The sequence below is a fragment of the Myxine glutinosa genome, chromosome 4 (genome assembly GCF_964187855.1).
Source record: "Myxine glutinosa chromosome 4, kmMyxGlut1.1, whole genome shotgun sequence".
Lineage (NCBI taxonomy): Eukaryota > Metazoa > Chordata > Myxini > Myxiniformes > Myxinidae > Myxine > Myxine glutinosa.
Genome location: NC_136264.1, coordinates 117,216,142 through 117,236,037, shown reverse-complemented (window position 1 = coordinate 117,236,037; position 19,896 = coordinate 117,216,142). Strand labels below are relative to the sequence as shown.

At 42.5% G+C, this 19,896-nt stretch overlaps 1 protein-coding gene across 3 annotated transcripts in view; it reads right to left on the bottom strand.

Moving 5' to 3' along the window:
* The window catches only part of LOC137425115 (uncharacterized), a 97,710-nt gene that overhangs the window by 67,055 nt on the left and 10,759 nt on the right, over positions 1-19,896 (bottom strand). Inside the window, exon 1 of one of the 3 annotated variants that reach the window (XM_068113217.2) lies at positions 3,629-3,738. The exons of the other annotated variants lie outside the window; for them this stretch is intronic. The gene's annotated coding sequence lies outside the window, so the exon portion shown is untranslated. Of the gene's footprint in view, positions 1-3,628; positions 3,739-19,896 lie in introns of those variants that run through there. 3 annotated transcript variants of the gene reach the window in all.

Genomic DNA, 19,896 nt, shown 5'->3' with positions numbered 1-19,896 from the left:
ATTTCTTTTTTATTCTGAATCATTCAAGAATGTACTAGAAAACCAATTTTTCGCATATAAGAAATTTGATTTTCGCATGTGTAGACAGTTCACAATATGACCGTCGTGCTTTCACTTGTTTACTGGAGACCGAGATCTAGTTACTACAAACAAAGTAAGTATTGCCTGCATCATACTTGTCTTTATTTACGTGTGGTTTTTGATGAATGTTACTGTGTGTGTCGTCGAGTCGAATAATATAAATTAACTTTACAATTAGTTTTTTTTTTTTTACTTTTTGAATTTCCAATGTCTTCTAAAAATATTATAATATACAACTCTTTTCATTCTAGGTCTGGTCTTTAACTGGAAAAATGGCCCAACGCAAAACACAACTGCTGTGCAAGCCTGAGTTTTTGAAATATGGCTTCACCGAGATGAGAGAAAAATCTGGGAATGTCAGACCTCAGTGTGTTCAGTCCCTGCAAGTCCTCACCAATGAATTTATGAAGGAAGACAAATTGAAGCGTCATTTGCATTCAGTTCATCCAAACTTTGTCGAAAAGCCACTGAGTTACTGGGAGGACAAAGAATAACAGGTAAAACGAAGTCGAATTGATGCTCCCTCAAGTTCAGCCTTTTCTCTCAAGAAAGCTTCCTTGGCGTCCTTTGAAGTGGCATGGTATATTGCAAGATGCAAAAAGCCCCATAACATTGGAGAGGAGCTGGTGAAGCTAACAGCAGTGGCAATGGTTAAAACTGTTGGCGGTGCAGATGTTGCCAAAAACATTGAATCGGTACCACTTTCTGATAATAGCATAAAACGTCGAATCAATCTCATTTCAGATGATATTTTGGCTCAAATGATTGTGACATTGAAAAAAGTAGGAAAAAAATTCGTTGCAGACTGATGAATCAGTGGACATTGCAGGTGACGCTCAACTTATGGTTTTTGTAAGGTACAGAGGAGAAGACGACATTCTTTTCTGCAATGCCCTGTCAGTCAAGTACCACCACTGGAGAAAACATCTTTAAAATGATCAACAATTTTTTGCAAGAAACATGATCGAGACTGGTTTAGCTGTATGCACTGACAGAGCTCCATCTATGATGGGAAGTCATTTAGGATGGGAAGTCACCATTTTTCTCAGAGATGACTGAACAGATCTTCGTCAAACGTTCAGAGGTTCATCAGTGAGTGCCTGGGTGTTTTGGGCCAAAAAAAAGGTTTTTGTTTTTTGGGGGGAAAAAAAACAAAAACAAAAAAACATTGGGGGGATTTTAAAAATTCTTATATATAATTTTGCTCTATAGTGCCTAAGCCTTTTTGATTAATGACCGTTTATACAAGTACACATTCGCATAAATAAATACAAAACAATCACCAGAAACTTGAATACAAATAATAAAACAATTCCGGAAGCGGTCGAAGTTGGTGGTAAGGCTTCTGCTTCATGAACGTCATCATACTTAACTCAGAAACATGATGAACATTCACCAGCATATATTCAACGAAAAGGTAAAGTGATTTGACGTTTGTGATCGATTCTGATTTGGATGTAATTGCTTTTCCATTATATTTGCCCTCATTTCAAATATGTTGATGTTTCTTTTTCGCTTGAGCAACACCGGGTACTCCAGCTATAAACACTTTTATACTCTACTCGGGGTACAAATACAAATACGGATTTGTCTGGGAGGGTAACATAAGCTATGTGGCCGCTGCCTCATTCGGGGGTGTGGGGGACGTAAATTCTCTATGTAAATGTGTACCGTGTAGCGCCACCTGGTGATGGTGGCAGAGGGTATTACTTTTTTTTACCTGCATTTAGCTTATCGTGCAAATCAGCAATCAAATTTTCATTAATGGGCATCTTTGCTATTATCTGGGCCGAGAAAATATGCAGCGATTGCTCAATGTTCACAATGGAGCTTCCCATTACTGCTCCTTGAACCACACCATATATTATCCCTCCACTGCCTCTTCCATTTCATCCTTGATAATTATTAGCACCCCACATAGATACTTGGTCTGTTTTGTTAAATCAATTACACACACGCACACACACACACACACACACACACACACACACACACACACACACACACACACACACACACACACACACACACACACACACACACACACATAAACTAAAACAGCATTATTCACCAGCAGGAAGCACTCCACAATCTGATACCAATTGTCACACCTACCTGGTATCCACCCTGGAAATATAAGCAGGCTGGGAAATGGAGCTTATTATTCTGAGCTCAAATAATCAAACAGATTCAAAATTTACTTTTACATAGTTTAAATGCTAGTCCAATTGGCAGCTGTTACGCCGTGGGTAATGCCAAAACAGCCACACAGATAATACCTACACAAAAGTTCAATAATCAAGATAACTGAACAATGAACACAAAAAATAAATAATTACAATTTATAAAACTACAGAGTAAGTGGAGGAATGGACAGCAAAAAATACTTTACAGTGCTCGGGTGTGAAAAATAGTCGTCCACAACTTTAACAAAGTAATGCTAAGCATCAGGTAAGAGGATGACTTGGCTGCCTCCTGCCAATTCTTGACTTTTACACATTTTCTCATGCACACAATTCATGTCGGAGCTGAGAACGAAAATAAACTTGCAGACTGAAATACTATAGGTAGTACGTCATGCCAACAAATTAGAACAGCATGTCGTGACAGAATATCCCCAGCATTACCCAGGCCTACAATTTTGTTTTGGAAGGCTGTTTATTAAGATAAGGGTTTGTGGATAAAGTTGTTACGTTCGCAGATTGAACAGACAAACTGACTTAACAACAGGAAACAGGCAATGGAAGTCAACACCAAGACATTCTGGTTGCCAAGGTTTTAGAAAAGGAGGACGTGTCAATAAACGAATAATGGCAGCTGGAAAAGACAACACTGCTTTATGCAAGAGATGTCAGGAAGTGAAATGCAAATGAAACTCAAAGTTAAAAATCTTGAAAGAGTGAATTGAAGCTTATCTTTTTAAAATGTTATAAAACTGAGGAAGGGTAATTGCTGTGGTGCAAGAACTGGAGAGTAATGGAAAATAAAAACAAAGGCCTTGAGAGATAGAGTGAGTAAAAGGTCTTTTTTTTTTTTTTTGTTAACATTCACATACTTGCTGATATACAGGTCTAGACAGCAGATTATCAGCATGTAAGTCTCCTGAGTTTTATTTTACAACTGCATAGATAACAAATCATTCTACGAGTTCAGCTTTCATTTCCATGTAAGTACAGTAAACACTGTATTCACAAGTTCCAAGTACTGCATTTGCAAATTGGTAAGTGTATACCAATTCATAATTTGCAACCCATCGACTTCCAATATTCGTGAGTCTCTGAGTAAAGGACACCACAATGCCTACAGAAAAGTCCACACCCCCTTTCAAAATTTTCACCTTTTGTTGCATTTAGCCTGGAATTAAAATGCATTAAACCAGACTTTTTCCAGCTTTATTTTCACATCGTAACCCACAACTTACAAGTGAAAAACAAATTCTACTAATTTCAGAAAATCAATAAAAAATACAAAACTCGAATATCTTCATTGAATACATGTCCACCCCCTTATAATAGCAATGGTAAATTAGCTCAGATGCAACAATCACCTTCAAAACAACACACCAAGTTGATTGGCCTTCTCCTGTGTTAAATTTTAGTGATTCTGATTATTTCAGAATAAAATTAGCTGTTCCTGTAGGTTTCCTCTGCTGGGTAGTACATTTCACAGCAAAGACTCAACGATGAGCACCAAGGAGCTTTCAAAAGACATCTGGGATAAAGCTGTGGAAAGGCACAGATCAGTGGATGGGTATTAAAATATTTCAAAGGCATTGAATTTCCCTTGGAGCATTTGGTACCACCAAGGACGGCCTAGATCGGCTTAGATCTAGGCCGGCCTGATCTAGGCATTGGACGAACAGCCTAGATCAGGCCGTCCCTCCAAACTGGATGACCAACCAAGGTGCAGACTGATCAGAAAGGACACAAAGAGGCCAATAGCAACTTTAAAAGAGCTACAGGCCTTCATGGCAAAGACTGGTCACTGTGTGCACGTGAAAACAATAACATAAGCACTCCACAAGTCTGGCCTGTACAGTAGGGTGGCAGGAAGGAAGCCATTACTCAAAACAGCCCGCCTTGAGTCCTGTTTGAGGTATGCAAAAAAAAAAAAACAATCGAGATTTATAAGGCATGTGGCAGCAAGTTTTGTGCGCCGATTAAACTTTTTGGCCTAAATGCAAAATGTTACGTTTGGTACAAACCCAACACAGCACATCACCCAAAGAAAACCATCCCTACTGTGAAGAATGGTGGTGGCAGCATCATGTTATGGGGATGTTTATCAGCAGGGACTGGGGAAATAGCCAGGATAGAAGGAAAAATGGATGGAACAAAATACATCAAAATCCGAGAGGAAAACCTGCTGCCCTCTGCAAGAAAGCTGAAGTTCACCTTTCAGCATGACAACGACCCAAAGCACACAGCCAAAGCTATACTGGAGTGGCGAAGGAACAAAAAGATAAATGTCCTTGAGTGGCCCAGACAGAGCCCTGACCTAAATCCAATCGAAAATCTGTGGTATAACTTGAAGATTGCTGTCCATCAACACTCCATACACAACTTGACTGAGCTTGAACAACTTTGTGCAGAAGAATGGGCAAATATTGCCCAATCAAGGTGTGCAAAGTTAGTAGAGACCTATCCCAACAGACTTGTTAGTAGAGACCTCCCCCCTCCCCTCCCCTCCTCCCCTCCCCCCTCCCATCCCTCACCCTCCCCATCCCCCCCCTCTTCTCCCCCCTCCCCCTCCCACTCTTCTCCCCTCCCCCCCGTTCCCCTCCCCTACCCTCCCCCGCCCGGCAATGCCGGGTACTTCTGCTAGTGTGTAAATAAAGGTGGGAAAAGTCTAATTTATTCCAGGGTACAAGTCAATAAAACAAAGGGTGAAAAATTTAAAATTGTGTAGACTTTCTGTAGCACTGTATATGCTTTAACTGCTGTGCAGCTCATCTTAACTTTGAAATGCAAAAGTGAATAATTTCTGCTTCCCAGGAGATTTTCAGCTCCATGAAACATGCATGATTATTACAGTAAGGTACATTTACAAGCAAATGCTTTGATCAAAATTATTTTTAGCAACAACAACTTTGCTTGCGACTTTTCAACTCAAATAGAAAAGGAACATTCTGGCGAGACTATTAAACCACAAACAATGATATAATAGCAAAGGCACACCCTTTGCAAAGAGGCTAACCACCACCTGCAAACAGCAGAAGCCTTAATAAGCTCTCTAAAGATTGGTGTTTCCATGCAACAGGAAAGTGCTGTTCAAAGTCTAAGATAAATTCAAAGATATGCTTAGGAACTGAGGTCATCATATTCAAAACGAGATACTCATACAATGCAGCATTTCAAAGGGAAAGAGAGACAAATGTGACACGTAACAGCAATCTATTAAGCTCAATAGGCAAGCCACAACATGGGATGCAGAGCTTTGTACGTACAAATGGAAATTCTGACATCAAATGTCTTCTTTCTTTCTTTTTTCTTCAAAACTCTAAAAAGGCGTTTTTCTTCATAGAAATATGGAGAAAAATCGCCAAAAAGCTAACATACCACACAGTACCACACGCAATGCATGACGATATGAAACAACATGGAGTCAGCTTTCCAGCTTCCACGTCACGACTCATTATGGACTCCAGCTGGTGGATCATGATGTTAAGAGGTTTGCCAATCTAATAATTTCTTCTTTTTATTTTTTTTTCAGCATTGAAGCTTTACAATTCCCGCAAAGCTACTGCAGCATAGATTCTACTTCCAGCAAACATGTACAATCCAATATTGACTCAATTCTGGCTTACACACTTGTGTTTGAGCTGGTACCTTAGAAAAAATATTGCTGCGACATATTTGGATACGATTGCTTTTGGAGGGGATGGGTTCATTATTATTGATCGATACTGCAGGGCACTTTCGTCGAACCAGATCGTGCAAGACTTGTTTTGGCAATACCACACAAGTGCCAAGGGCTGGGCAGATGCGGAATTAACAAAATCCACTAAGACGACAACGAGAGCAGGTCTACTGTAATCAGACATTCGGGCAGCGTGTGGAGATTATCTGTTTCGTCATTGTGGATCGTGCACTGTATTCCACCTAAGCCAAAGATTGCAAAGAATAAATAATATGGGGATGACTACTTTATTTGAAGCAGATCTAAAATGAAAGGAAAACATTTTAAAAGAATGTTTCTTTGGATGCTCCGTGAGCAACGATTGCAGAGATTGCTGGAAGTACTTCCATTTTTGTTTATCGTGCATAGTGTTGAACCTAAGCATCGCAAACATCCAAACAACAGAAATTTTTGCCTCAGATATAACACAATGGCATTTGTGTTTCTTCGTGGGATATGTGAATCTATCTGCATGGCACTCCCCAAAAGTGCCTTTCACACTTCCGATTCTTGCATTTACCTATTATTATTAGTAGTAATAATATTACCATTATTATTGATAATCAAAAACAAGACAGCAGAGAATTTTTGTGTTCATAATAATATACCACAACACATACATCCATCAAGCTATTTATTACAACACCAGAGAAGAATTTGTGCAAGACCAACATTGCAAAGCGGTTTTGTCATCCAAAATGGCAGTCTTCACCGAACGTGTACAAATCAGTCTAACAGTGACTTTTAAAATATATAACAGTGATCCATGTATTGCATGTATTTAGGATTAGGACTTTGAAGACATCAATTTACTTTTACATCAATCAAGGACTTTTTTTGTATAAAAAGTCAAGGCTCGTGGAGGAATGAGAACAAAGAATGTATCAAGACGTAGCAGAACAAAAGGACCAGCAGACAGGGGTGGGGACACCAACAGCAGGTATGAGGGATAAAATAGAAGGAGACTTGGACAGATAAGGGATGTGGGATGAATGAGGGGTAGGGGACGATGCACTCACTAAGTGGACAAGATGGATAGAGAAGCTAACTGTCAGGAAGGAAAAACTGGACAAATACAAACAGTAAATGCGATTGGGATCTCAGCATCACAAGCGAAGTGCTTCAAAGGGAATGTCAACCAGGGCCTGCCAAGCTTAATGTCTTTGCTTATGAAGCAAATAAATTCATTTGGAAACTGTCTTTAGTTCTTAGATATTATTATAATAGTCCTTAAGCCAACCGGCCATTTTTTGAAGTGAATGCTCCGGGGGGGGGGGGGGGAGTAATTCTCATTATGATTTTCCATTAGACCAATGTCTCAAGTGTCAGAAAAGGTGTGATGGACATCTGAGAACGGTAGCTTAGTGCCCGGATGGACGCCATCTTTGAAACCACCCAGCTCGAAAATGCCCATTTGGTGGGGTACATTGTTGCACGTGTATCTGGACTTCTATACTAGCTATCGATGTGCGGTTGACGACTAAATATACGTCCGATGTGTACCGTCTAAATAAAAAATAATATGAAGCATTTTGTTTTAGATTAATTATTATAAAAATCAATTATCGAAAAAAAATCATATATTTTTCAATATTTTATTATTAGACTTGTACTTTTTTTAGTGAAACAACACTGGTATGATTTTCCAAATTATGCATTGTGCTACACCGTTTATCTGTCTATAAAAATAACTCAAAAACTAAAACATATCATCCACCACGAGTGTACACAAAAAATATATGAAAAGGCATGCACTTTCCACAAACCGAAACTATGTCAGTTGGAATTTCCCGCCGATAATCAACCCACAGAACCCAGTGCCGAAAGTGACGTCAGTCTATTCTATATCTATATTCTATATTCTATATCTCAGTCTGAGATTTGTTGCGGTGACCTGATTAATTTCTGAGGGGGGGGGGGGTGGGTGGCTTAAGAACTAAAAGTGAACATGTTAGATGGCGCCACATACAACTCTATTATAGAGTTGTATTGTGGCGCCATCTAACATGTTCACTGACTTGGATGAGTATGTCTATGTAAGCTGGCGAGCTTTTCGGATATCGGAGTAATCTAACGTCGGTCTTTTTGTTCTTTCAGCTGAGATGGCCGGTGTCGAGGCGAAACGGGCGAAGATTGAACCTGAGTCCGGAACGTGCATCCTGTGCAGCAAGAAGTCGCCACTCTCTGAACTAAGCAAGGCAGCGGGCAACAGTTCTTGGAAGACATTGTGTGACGCAGCCGCAGTTAGAAACTTTTATCCAATTCTAAAGCTAGTCCAAGAAGGCGCAGTTGAACTTCCTAATATTCCAATATTATACCATAGGGCTTGTAGATCAGACTTCACTCACAAAAACCACCTAGCTACTTTGACCAATGCAGCTAGAAGTTCTTCAGTTGATACTGGCGATGCGGTGCGACGGCGATCATCACGGGAAGAGACAGGATCAACTTCAACGGTCTACGATGATAAATACATTTTTTGCCAGCGTGCTTCAAAATTCATAAAAGGCAGTCGTACCCGTGAAACAGTTGTCTTGGCTGTTGAACTTCGAGCAGATAAGATAATAAGAGATGCTGCGACAGCTCGCAATGATGAGAGAGTTTTGGCATTGACTACACGAGATATGGTTGCAGCTGAGGCTCACTACCACTTCTCCTGCTATAGAAACTACACACGGCCCCAAAAACCTCAAGTAGAAACTGACATTGAAGATAATATCGAGAAAAAAGAAATGATACGATGTATATTCAATTTCATTCGCACTGACTTGTTCTTGAACCCGAGGATTGTTCCAATAGTTGATGTTGCAACAGATATCCTGTCTTCAGATACATTTTCAGTTGATGTTCGTGACTCCATCAAGAAGAATCTGCAGCGCACATTACAAAGAGAGTTTGGAGAATCGCTCATCTTCTTCAATGTGAAACACCGTGTATACTTGATGCTCGATAATCTGACAAAGCGAGAGATTGCTGCAGAGTGCGTAAACCTGAAAGCAGAAGTGAAAGCATTTGAACGAACGGACGGTGAAAGTAACATTGTGCGTGCAGCTACTTCACTGCGACACCAGATCAAAGATGCTCATTACAATGAACGTTGGCCGCCTCAGCCAGCAGAACTCACTTCAGATTACGTGAAGATACCAAATTCTCTTCGTGTATTTCTGCATACTTTGATTTGCGGGAGTGGGGGTAGCTCTGCGCGTGCCGACACACTGGTATGGTCGATGGCTCAAGATATCATCAATGCTGTACACCGGGGTACCATCAGAACATCGAAGCATGTCCTACTTCCGTGGGTCATGAAAACGCTCACCGGTAATACAGAGGTCATCAGAATATTGAATCGACTCGGGCACGGATGTTCGTACACAGTTCTGGAAGAAATCGAGACAGCGCTATGCATAGACAAATTAGCAAGTGTGGAGAAAGATACAGTACCACTTCCGTCACATGTGCACCCTTCGGTCCCGACTGTATTAGCATTCGATAACATCGACAGGCTAGAGGAATCGCTGAGTGGTGGCGGAACATCGCATCGCGTCAACGGTATCATCGTCCAACCGAAGTCGCAGTCGTGTTTGCCGCCCCAACCTCCATCGGCAGTATCCAAAGCAGATAAGAAGCGATCTATCCCGTCATCCAGCGATTTAGTTCCAATATACAGCGGTGGGAAACGAGAGGGCCCACCTGCAATCAAGCCTGCAGATCTTTCTGACACTCTTGCAGGCGCAACATCCCTTGCGCAGCGCCGAAATCACGTATGGATTATGACTCGCATGCTGGAACCATGCGACCAGACAATCAGTTCGTGGACTGGTTTCAACATCATGACTAGAGATCGTGTTCAGGTGACGGAAGATGTAGTTGGCTACCTGCCGACTATAAACGCGCCTGCCACAGATATGGCAACAGTGCAAGAAATCCTCAGAGAAGCTCTGAACATCATGTCATCACTTCAGCTTGAGCGTATACCGGTGGTGCTAGACCAGGCACTATTTGCTAAGGCGACCGAAATAGCATGGAAAGATGTCGATCGATATGGAAGAATCGTGCTCATGATGGGGAACTTCCATACCATCTGTAACTTCATGTCGAGCATTGGGAAAATGTTTGGAGATGCAGGCCTTCGGGATGTAGCTGTTGAGTCAGGAGTAATCGCTGAAGGTTCCATCAACAGGGTTCTGGAAGGCAAGCAATACAACCGTGCTGTGCGACTCCACAAGTTGATGTACGAGGCACTAATGCGCATCATTTGGAAGGGCTTCCTGGTGTGGATAGAAAGCAATCATCCTGACAAGGAACCCCAGATTCGAAGCACTGACCTCAAAATTCGCAGCATCAAGGAGGATGTTTGCCACGAGACTCTCGCTGCTGCTCTCGATGATGATTCATGTGTACAGAGCTTTGACATGTTCGCGAAATACCTACATTTTCTGCGAACCAAACATGGAGACCTGGCTCGCTTCTGGATGATGTATATTGATATGGTAGAGACCCTGCTGGGGTTGATTCGTGCGGATAGAGAAGGCGACTGGATGCTTCACTTGGCTTGTGTCAGAAGAGTGATCCCTTGGTGTTTCGCAATAAACAAGGTGAACTATGCTAGATATCTACCAGTGTACTATGCACAGATGACGCAACTCCACGAAACATGCCCCGAGTTGTACAGGCATTTCAATCAAGGCTACTTCTCCGTACAGCTTAGACCAGGGAATCCATTTGCCAGAATCGCTGTTGATCAGACAACAGAAGAAACAGTAAACAAAGATACGCAAACAGCTGGAGGAACACGAGGTTTTAGTCTTCGACAAGGGGCTGTGTCACGATACTATCTAACTGCAGAAAATCGGGCTACTGCACTGAGGCAACTACGAGAAACTATCCTTGTGAATGGCAGCGACACATCTCACGCCAAGCACCCTGACTTGTCTACTTCTCGCATCAAACGTGATGAGTCTGGCGTCACAGCTATCTGTGATCTACTGGAAAATGACTGGACCAATCCATTCGCCGATGATCGGTCATGTCTTCTCAGTATATCTACCGGAGCGGCTGCGAGGGAGGACGTTTCTAATGACCTACTCAACACCCTGCAAAAGGGGGAAGCGGCGTATCAAAGCTTCCAGAAACGTCTTGAAGAGGGAACAGGCTTTCATGACACATTGAACAAGCTAAACTTGAAGACCTTTGGTAAGATCAAGCAGAAAGTTGTGAAGGGCACAAACAAGGAGATCGTCCTGAGAGCTGACAGACAACTGTTTGCCACCATGATACTCATCGCCAAGACAAGGAACCTCGACATGCAACTTGTCCTTTGTCACCCACTAGGGCCGTTACCATGGTCTTTGGCAAACGTTGATGGGTCAATGAAAAAAACGAACAAAGCTGCACTTGCGAAACACATGGAAGGTCTTGTGGAACCAGCCGAGAGCGTTGACAAGCGAAGTGCAACAATAATTGATGCGATGGCTCTCATACAAAAGATGCATGGCGAGAACGACACGTTCGAAGAACTATCTGACCGCATCCTTGCTGCAGCGCTTCACGCTGGTCAAGGCAGTGAGCGCATCGATGTTGTCTTTGACACATACACAGAAGAATCCATCAAAGCAGCTGAGCGTGTGAACCGCGGTTCAAATGAAGGCATCAGTTTCAGCGAGATCAGACCCGAACACAAAATCATGAACTGGCGGCGTCTCCTTGCTTGCAGCCAGACAAAGGAGAAACTGGATGTGTTTCTGGCGGAGTCGTGGAAACATGAAACAAATCGCGAAAAGCTAGGCAACAGAACACTGTATGTCACCTGTGGTGAAAAATGTGTGGTACTGACCCGCGATAGGTGGAAGTTGGTGCAAGCACTCGAATGTAGCCACGAGGAAGCAGACACGCGTATGTTTCTCCACGCAAAGCACGCCGCTACCCACTACAAGACGATCATCTTAGTGGCAGATGACACCGACGTTCTGATCATCAGTCTTCATCTCAGCAGAACCATCGATAGTCAGCTCTTCATCAGACGAGGAACAAAGGTTCGAGTCAGAATGATCGACGTTGGAAAGTTGGCTGCGGTATTGGGGTCTGGAGTTTGCAGTGCATTGCCAGGGCTTCATGCATGGAGCGGGTGTGACACTGTGAGTGCTCTGGCTAGCCAAGGAAAGATAAAGGCTTTGAAGCTTGTGCAAGCGAATGAGCTGTATCTTCAAGCATTCACAGATCTGGGATCTTCGTGGAATGTACCAACAGACGTCTTCAATAGCATTCAGGCCTTCACGTGTCAGCTGTACGCCAAGAACACGAAGATCGTCGGTGTTAATTCGCTCCGTTATCACATGTTCTGTGCAAAGAAGGGCCAGATCGAATCTGGACAATTGCCGCCTTGTGAAGACTCCTTGATGCAGCATACGCTTAGGGCCAACTATCAGGCGGCTATCTGGCGACGCAGCCTTGAAAACCTACCAGACGTCCCAACACCATCAGCAGGACATGGTTGGGAACTCGATGATGGCGGTTCGCTCACAATCCGATGGATGGCGGGTCTACCAGCTCCAGATGTCGTCTTGAATCTCATCTCATGCACATGCAGAAGGACGTGTCGACCGTCAGATTGCTCCTGCATACTGAATGGGTTGAAGTGCACTGTTGTGTGTAAGCTGCAGGGATGCTCCAACATGGTGCAGGATGATGCTATCGTGGCTCAGGATGCCAATGACTCTGATGGCGACTCTGATGATTAACTTTGTGTGCACTGTATATTGTATAGCATATGTTGTTCTCTATTATAATGCAGGCCAAATTGCCTGAAAATCTTTATAGACAGATAAACGGTTTAGCAAAATGTATAATTTGGAAGATCATACCGGTGTTATTTGACTAAAACATGACATGTTCAATGATACCTCCGCTTGCTTATTAGGAATATACATCGTATGGTGTTAAAATCAGCTCCATACGTCTTTCCAAACTCTAGTAATGAATAATTAATATAATTGGCGGCCATTTTGAAATCCAAGATGGCCACCAAAGTGCAGATTTCCGATGTAACAATTTCCGCCTGCTTATTAGATATCGTATGGTGTTAAAATCCTCTCCGTACGACATTCCTAACTTGCGTTATCGTCAGAATAGATAATGCCAGCGGCGGCCTAAGTCATTTTATGCCTCTTTACATTTATTTGTTGTAAACTCGTGGTGGATGATATGTTTTAGTTTTTGAGTTATTTTTATAGACAGATAAACGGTGTAGCACAATGCATAATTTGGAAAATCATACCAGTGTTGTTTCACTAAAAAAAGTACAAGTCTAATAATAAAATATTGAAAAATATATGATTTTTTTTCGATAATTGATTTTTATAATAATTAATCTAAAACAAAATGCTTCATATTATTTTTTATTTAGACGGTACACATCGGACGTATATTTAGTCGTCAACCGCACATCGATAGCTAGTATAGAAGTCCAGATACACGTGCAACAATGTACCCCACCAAATGGGCATTTTCGAGCTGGGTGGTTTCAAAGATGGCGTCCATCCGGGCACTAAGCTACCGTTCTCAGATGTCCATCACACCTTTTCTGACACTTGAGACATTGGTCTAATGGAAAATCATAATGAGAATTACTCCCCCCGCCGGAGCATTACTTTTGGTCTGGCTCAAGGACTATAACTGTTGTTGCTCTTAGACGTTTCCACTTCACCATAACAGCACTTGCAGTTGACTGGGGCAGCTCTATCAGGGCAGAAATTTGACAAACTGACTTGTTGGAAAGGTGGCATCCTATGATGGTGCCACGTTGAAAGTCACTGAGCTCTTCAGTACGGCCTATTCTCCTGCCAATGTTTGTCTATGGAGATTGCATGGATGTGTGCTTGATCATTTATACCTGTCAGCAATGGGTGTGGCTGAAATAGCTGAATCCACTAATTAGAAGGGTTGTCCTCATACCTTTGGTCATGTAGTGTAGTTTCAAATGAGTCTTCCATTTTACTGTTGGCAGTTCATGCTATTCCTTTCTGTAACTATATGAACAGGAGTACTAAGACTCCAATGTGAGGCCATGTCTTTAATTTGTCCTTCTACATTCGACTCTTGTTTGTACAAATAATAGTCTTTGAGATATATATTTTTCTGAAATTAAATAAATAATAAAAACTGAATGATCGATTTAAATTTTCAAGCTAACGATATTAATCGCAAAGACATTGTTAATGAACCTTCTGTGTTAAATCATCCGTACAAATTATCTGTAAGCAAAAACACTTGTTTTGCCATTAAATTCTGCAATTAAGTGATAATTGCTAAAATTTCGCCCCCCCCCCCCCCCCAAAAAACCCCCCAATGCTCAGCAACATTGCATCACATGTAATTCACAGCCTTTTTACTTTTAGCTCCACAAATGCATATCGATTCCCATACATCAATTTAAATTGATTTCCCCCCCTCCACCCCAAAAAAAACCCCCAATGCTCAGAAACATTGCATCACATGTAATTCACAGCCTTTTTATTTTTAGCTCCACAAATGCATATTGATGCCCATACATCAATTGAAATTGATTTTCAATTGGTCCATAACCTGCAGTCATGATTCAGTCGCAAAGTGATAGGCAACACAAGCTCACAGAACGGGACTGCCGAGTGCTGAAGCGCGTAGAACCGAAAAATCGTCTGTCCTCGGTTGCAACACTCACTTCCAAGTTCCAAACTGCCTTTGGAAGCAACGTCAGCACACCAACTGTTCGTCGGGAGCTTCATGAAACGGATTTCCATGGCTGAGCAGCCGCACACAAGCCTAAGATTACCATGCGCAAGGCCAAGCATCGGCTGGAGTGGTGCAAAGCTCGCTGCCATTGGACTCTTGGAGCAGTGGAAACACGTTCTCTGGAGTGATGAATCACGCATCACCGTCTGGCAGTCCGACGGACGAATCTGGGTTTGGCGGATGCCAGGGGAACACTACCTGCCCCGAATGCATTGTGTCAACTGTAATGTTTGGTGGAGGAGGAATAATGGTGTGGGGCTGATTTTCATGGTTCAGGCTAGGCCCCTTAGCTCCAGTGAAGGGAAATCTTAAAGTTATAGCATACAGTGACATTCTACAGTATACAGTGTGCTTCCAACTTTGTGGCAACAGTTTGGGAAAGGCTCTTTCCTGTTTCAGCATGATGATGCCCCTGTGCACAAAGTAAAGTCCATGCAGAAATGGTTTGCCGAGACCGGTGTGGAAGAACTTGACTGGCCTGCACAGAGCCCTGAGTTCAACCACATTAAACACCTTTGGGATGAATTGGAATGCCAACTGCGAGCTAGGCCTAATCACCCAACATCAACACCCGACCTCACTAATGCTCTTTTGGCTGAATGGAAGCAAATCCCCACAGCAATGTTCCAACATCTCATGGAAAGCCTTCCCAGAAGAGTGGAGGCTGTTGTAGCAGCAAAGGGGAGACCAACTCCATATTAATGCCCATGATTTTGGAATGAGATGTTTGATGTTTGGATGTCCACATACTTTTGGTCATGTAGTGTATATTCTGGACCAATGTGAGAATGCTATGCAGTCTGATGAATCAAATTTCAAGTCAATTTAGAAGGAATAAACCCTTAAAAGTTCTCTCACCTGCTTGCCATTCAAATAAAAGGATTAGGTGATAACCAAATTACATGAAATAGTAAATCACCTATCCAGATCACGACACTCCCCTCCCGCTCTAGCAGGGAAAATGGCCTTAAATGCCTGTTGTTGTTGTTGTTTGTAGTAGATCACCTATCCTTATGGATGGGTTAACTCCACTATGTCTATGATGTCAATGGGCTATTTTATTAAGACTTGTAATACCATCTCCCACCAGGGGGCACTATACGATACACACATACACAGAGAATGTGTGCCCCCATCCCCACCCGACTACGATTGCTTTTTACTGCCCAATATCAACACCCACAGTTTATTCACCATTAAAAATTTTTTTGCTTTGCCTCTGGTCTGGTCCAGTCTCGTGCTTACAGAACTACTGCCTCTGGTCTGGTCCAGTCTCAAGCTTACAGAACTACTGCATCTGGTCTGGTCCAGTCTCGTGCTTACAGAACTACTGCATCTGGTCTGGTCCAGTCTCGTGCTTACAGAACTACTGCATCTGGTCTGGTCCAGTCTCGTGCTTACAGAACTACTGCATCTGGTCTGGTCCAGTCTCATGCCACCACAGAACTAACGCCTCTGGTTTGGTCTCGTGCCAACAGCTACCGCCGACAGTCTGGTCTCGTGCCAACACAGCTACTGCCTAAGGTCTGATATCGTGCAACACAGCTACCACCTATGTAGTCTCGTGCCAACACAGCTATCACCTACGGTCTGGTATCGTCAACACAACTACCACCTATGGTCTGGTCTCGTGCCAACACAGCTACCGCCTATGGTCTGGTCTCGTGCCAACACAGCTACCGCCTATGGTCTGGTCTCGTGCCAACACAGCTACCGCCTATGGTCTGGTCTCGTGCCAACACAGCTACCGCCTATGGTCTGGTCTCGTGCCAACACAGCTAACGCCTATGGTCTGGTCTCGTGCCAACACAGCTACCGCCTATGGTCTGGTCTCGTGCCAACACAGATACCGCCTATGGTCTGGTCTCGTGCCAACACAGCTACCACTTATGGTCTGGTCTCGTGCCAACTCAGCCACTGCCGATGGCGAATTTATTAGATTTTGGTTCTATAATATTTTAAATGATGCTGCAGCATTTAGTGATTCATAGGGCCAAACACGATTATATATATAACTCAATCCAAAAATGATGGTATTCTTTACACGCAAGGGAAAAGAGGATGACAAACTAATAAATGTCTTGATACACAGACCCGAATACAGACAAAGGGAAATATAACTGTGAAAATAAATATGTGTTTGTGTGGCACTTAGCTCTAATCGGCTATTGGACCTCGTCAGGAATCGTCCCAGTTCCCACGTCCTTGCGCACGAAAATGCGCTAGTTGGCACGAAGTATGTGTGCGGGAACGACCTTGGTGCGCAGCTCGCTCTCCCAGCCACCGAGCCCAAGCCAAGCAGGCCACTCAATGAACTCTGACCACTCGCCGTGAACTCCCGAAGCAGAGAGAGATATCAAATTGTGACTGTTCACTGTCAAAGCCAGAAGGTCAGAGCCAGCCACGAGAAGATGAAGAGAGAGGCTAAGAGGAAGAGAACTCGTGAACTTCGACAGTTCGTTGACAAATCCCGAAAATCAGAGCCAGCCTCGAGAAAATGTCGGAGAGACGACCGCTCGCCACCAAACCCAGAACATGCGAGGAAATCAAGAATCAAATCAAGAACCCGCAAATGTCGAGCAGAGCTTTCTTTTATACTCGGGGGTTCTGACGTCATCCAACGACGTCGCCGTGTCCGCTCCTATCAGCGAGTGCCATCTTAGCAGTCTTTGCGCCAATCAATCCTGGACCAATCACTGCTCTTCGGGACGTGACCCCACGGCCTGCCTTGATTGAGGTGGTGATGTAGTGGCTGCGGCACCAGCGGTAGTGTTCGATGCCTGGTTTCCGGTCGCCTTTTATTTAGTGTGGTTAATGCGTGATTTCCTGGCGAGGTGTGTGTGCTGCATGTGTCATAAGGAACAGAGGAAAAATAACAGAGGCCATTACATACAGGGGATTTATCATTAATCCCGAGCTAATTAGCATATCCCACACCTCATGATGGGAATGAAGATACGCTCTTCCACGACATACGGTCTACCAGATCCAGACTTATGATACATGAGGGTTTCTTCTTCTTCACGACAGTCGGAGCACACTACCAATACAATTCTACCTGGACTAAGGTATTGCCTACAAACGTAACAATATATATATATATATATATATATATATATAAATATAAATATAAATATATATATATAAATCTGTGCAGCATCTGTCCTGTGTTGTGTTGTCACTGAACTACTTTCTCAAACTTTTGTGAAATCGTACCAAACTTCTGGTATGCACATATCTCTCCCGTCAGTTTGTCCTAAGCGTATGTTCTTTGAAAAATTTTCCAATTTTGTATTTTTAGGGAATTTTTTGGGGATTTTTTTTTCCCAACTTAAATTGTTTATAAAATGTGATATCACGTATATTACAAATACATTTGTGCAAAATAATTGTTTAAATTATGATTGGTTTAAACCATGACAAAACGGCAACTCGGGTACAGTCATTTATCTATATATAGGCTATGAGCCAGACCCTCAAATTTTCGACATTATGCTCAATCAGAGGGAGGATGGCTAACAGTTATTTTTGGCAAGGCCAGGGACCCTAGTGCTGAAAAAAATGTGATACCAGTGTGAAACTCTTAGCCGTATCTGTGTTATCATCACATTTGTCAGACCACCCCAATAACGCTTTCGGTAATTTTTCCGCCTAAGATTTAGGGGGTAGGGTTCGTTTTGGGGCTTTCAAATAATATCTCCTATATGTATCAGTTAGTGTTGTATACCAGGTGAAAGGTAATTGAATTATCTTTCACATGATGTATAGAAAGTGCCTGTGTGATATATAGTAACCTCTTTATGATCATTAAAACATAATTATTTCTGCCAACCCTCAAAAATTTATCACAAAATCCCCAATGAAAACAAAATTAGGCAAAAATTCAGTTTGGCGGATATTAAATGAATTTTTGAATTTGAGAAACACACAGTATGATTAAAGTCAAATTTGGGCCTTAAATCTCATACACCTTGATAAAGATGAGAAAATCCAATATACAGTAGTTGCTGTAACCATGACCTAAAATCCATAAATGTATATCTTTCCGCTCTTATGATATATTGATTTACATTTTACGATTTTTGACCGACAGCATGTATATAGTTTGTATACCATTATTGGTCTAAAAATAGTATATATAATATTGGGATGTCAGCCATATATAGGCCAAAAAGTACTGAAATTGGTGTCAGAAATGTCTAATTCTAAAAATATGAAGGCATTATGACCAAACTGTATGTGGTGTTCTTGAATATACCACAGACGTATGATGCATGTGATGATTAACCTACTCCATGTATATGTATGTATCCTGATGTACCCTAACTTGGCGAGATAATTTACATCATATTCATGCAAACGTTTTTAGTCTTGTAGTGTTGTATGGTTCTCTTATATTACCAGCTATACATAAAGTAAACCAAAGGAAAACAATGTACTTTCTATTTAAGCAACATATATTTATAGACATCATACTATAAAGTACACGAGTTATCAATTCAGCGTACACCATATTTGTTACACATATGTACATGATCTTTCTCCATACAGTTCTACAATTCAGAAGTTATCCTCGTCATCGTCGTCGTCTTCTTCATCGTCTTCTGCCGAACTGTCATCACTCTCACCATACACTCTCTGGTTGTCACATGTGGTGAGTTTGCACATGTCTGTGCACTTCAAACCACTGGCCATGCAGACACACATGGCCATGGGTAGTGTGCATCTTTTCGAACAGGTGCATGCCAGTAAATCCAGAACCGCCTGTGGTGCGGGCTGTCCTTGCATCCAGTCGACTGCCAGCTGCACGCGACCATCCTGGGTATCCCAGTGCCATCCTTTCCCGATTGGACTCGGTACTGCTGGATCCATCTTGAGACTCCTCTTCCAAATAGCGGCTTGATAGTTGGCTCGCTGTGCATGTTTGGTTAAGCAGTCTTTGCACGGAGGTAGCTGGTGACTGTCGATCTCTCCCCTCTTGGCACAGAACAGGTGATATCTCAAGTCATTCACCTTCACTGTCCCCGACTTCGGTGCGTACATGAGACAAGTGAAGTTCTCCATTTTATCCATCAGTTCCTCACTGACGTCCCAGTCCTCTCCCAGCTGTGTACATGCATCCTGCACATCTTTGTTGGTTCTGATGAGTTT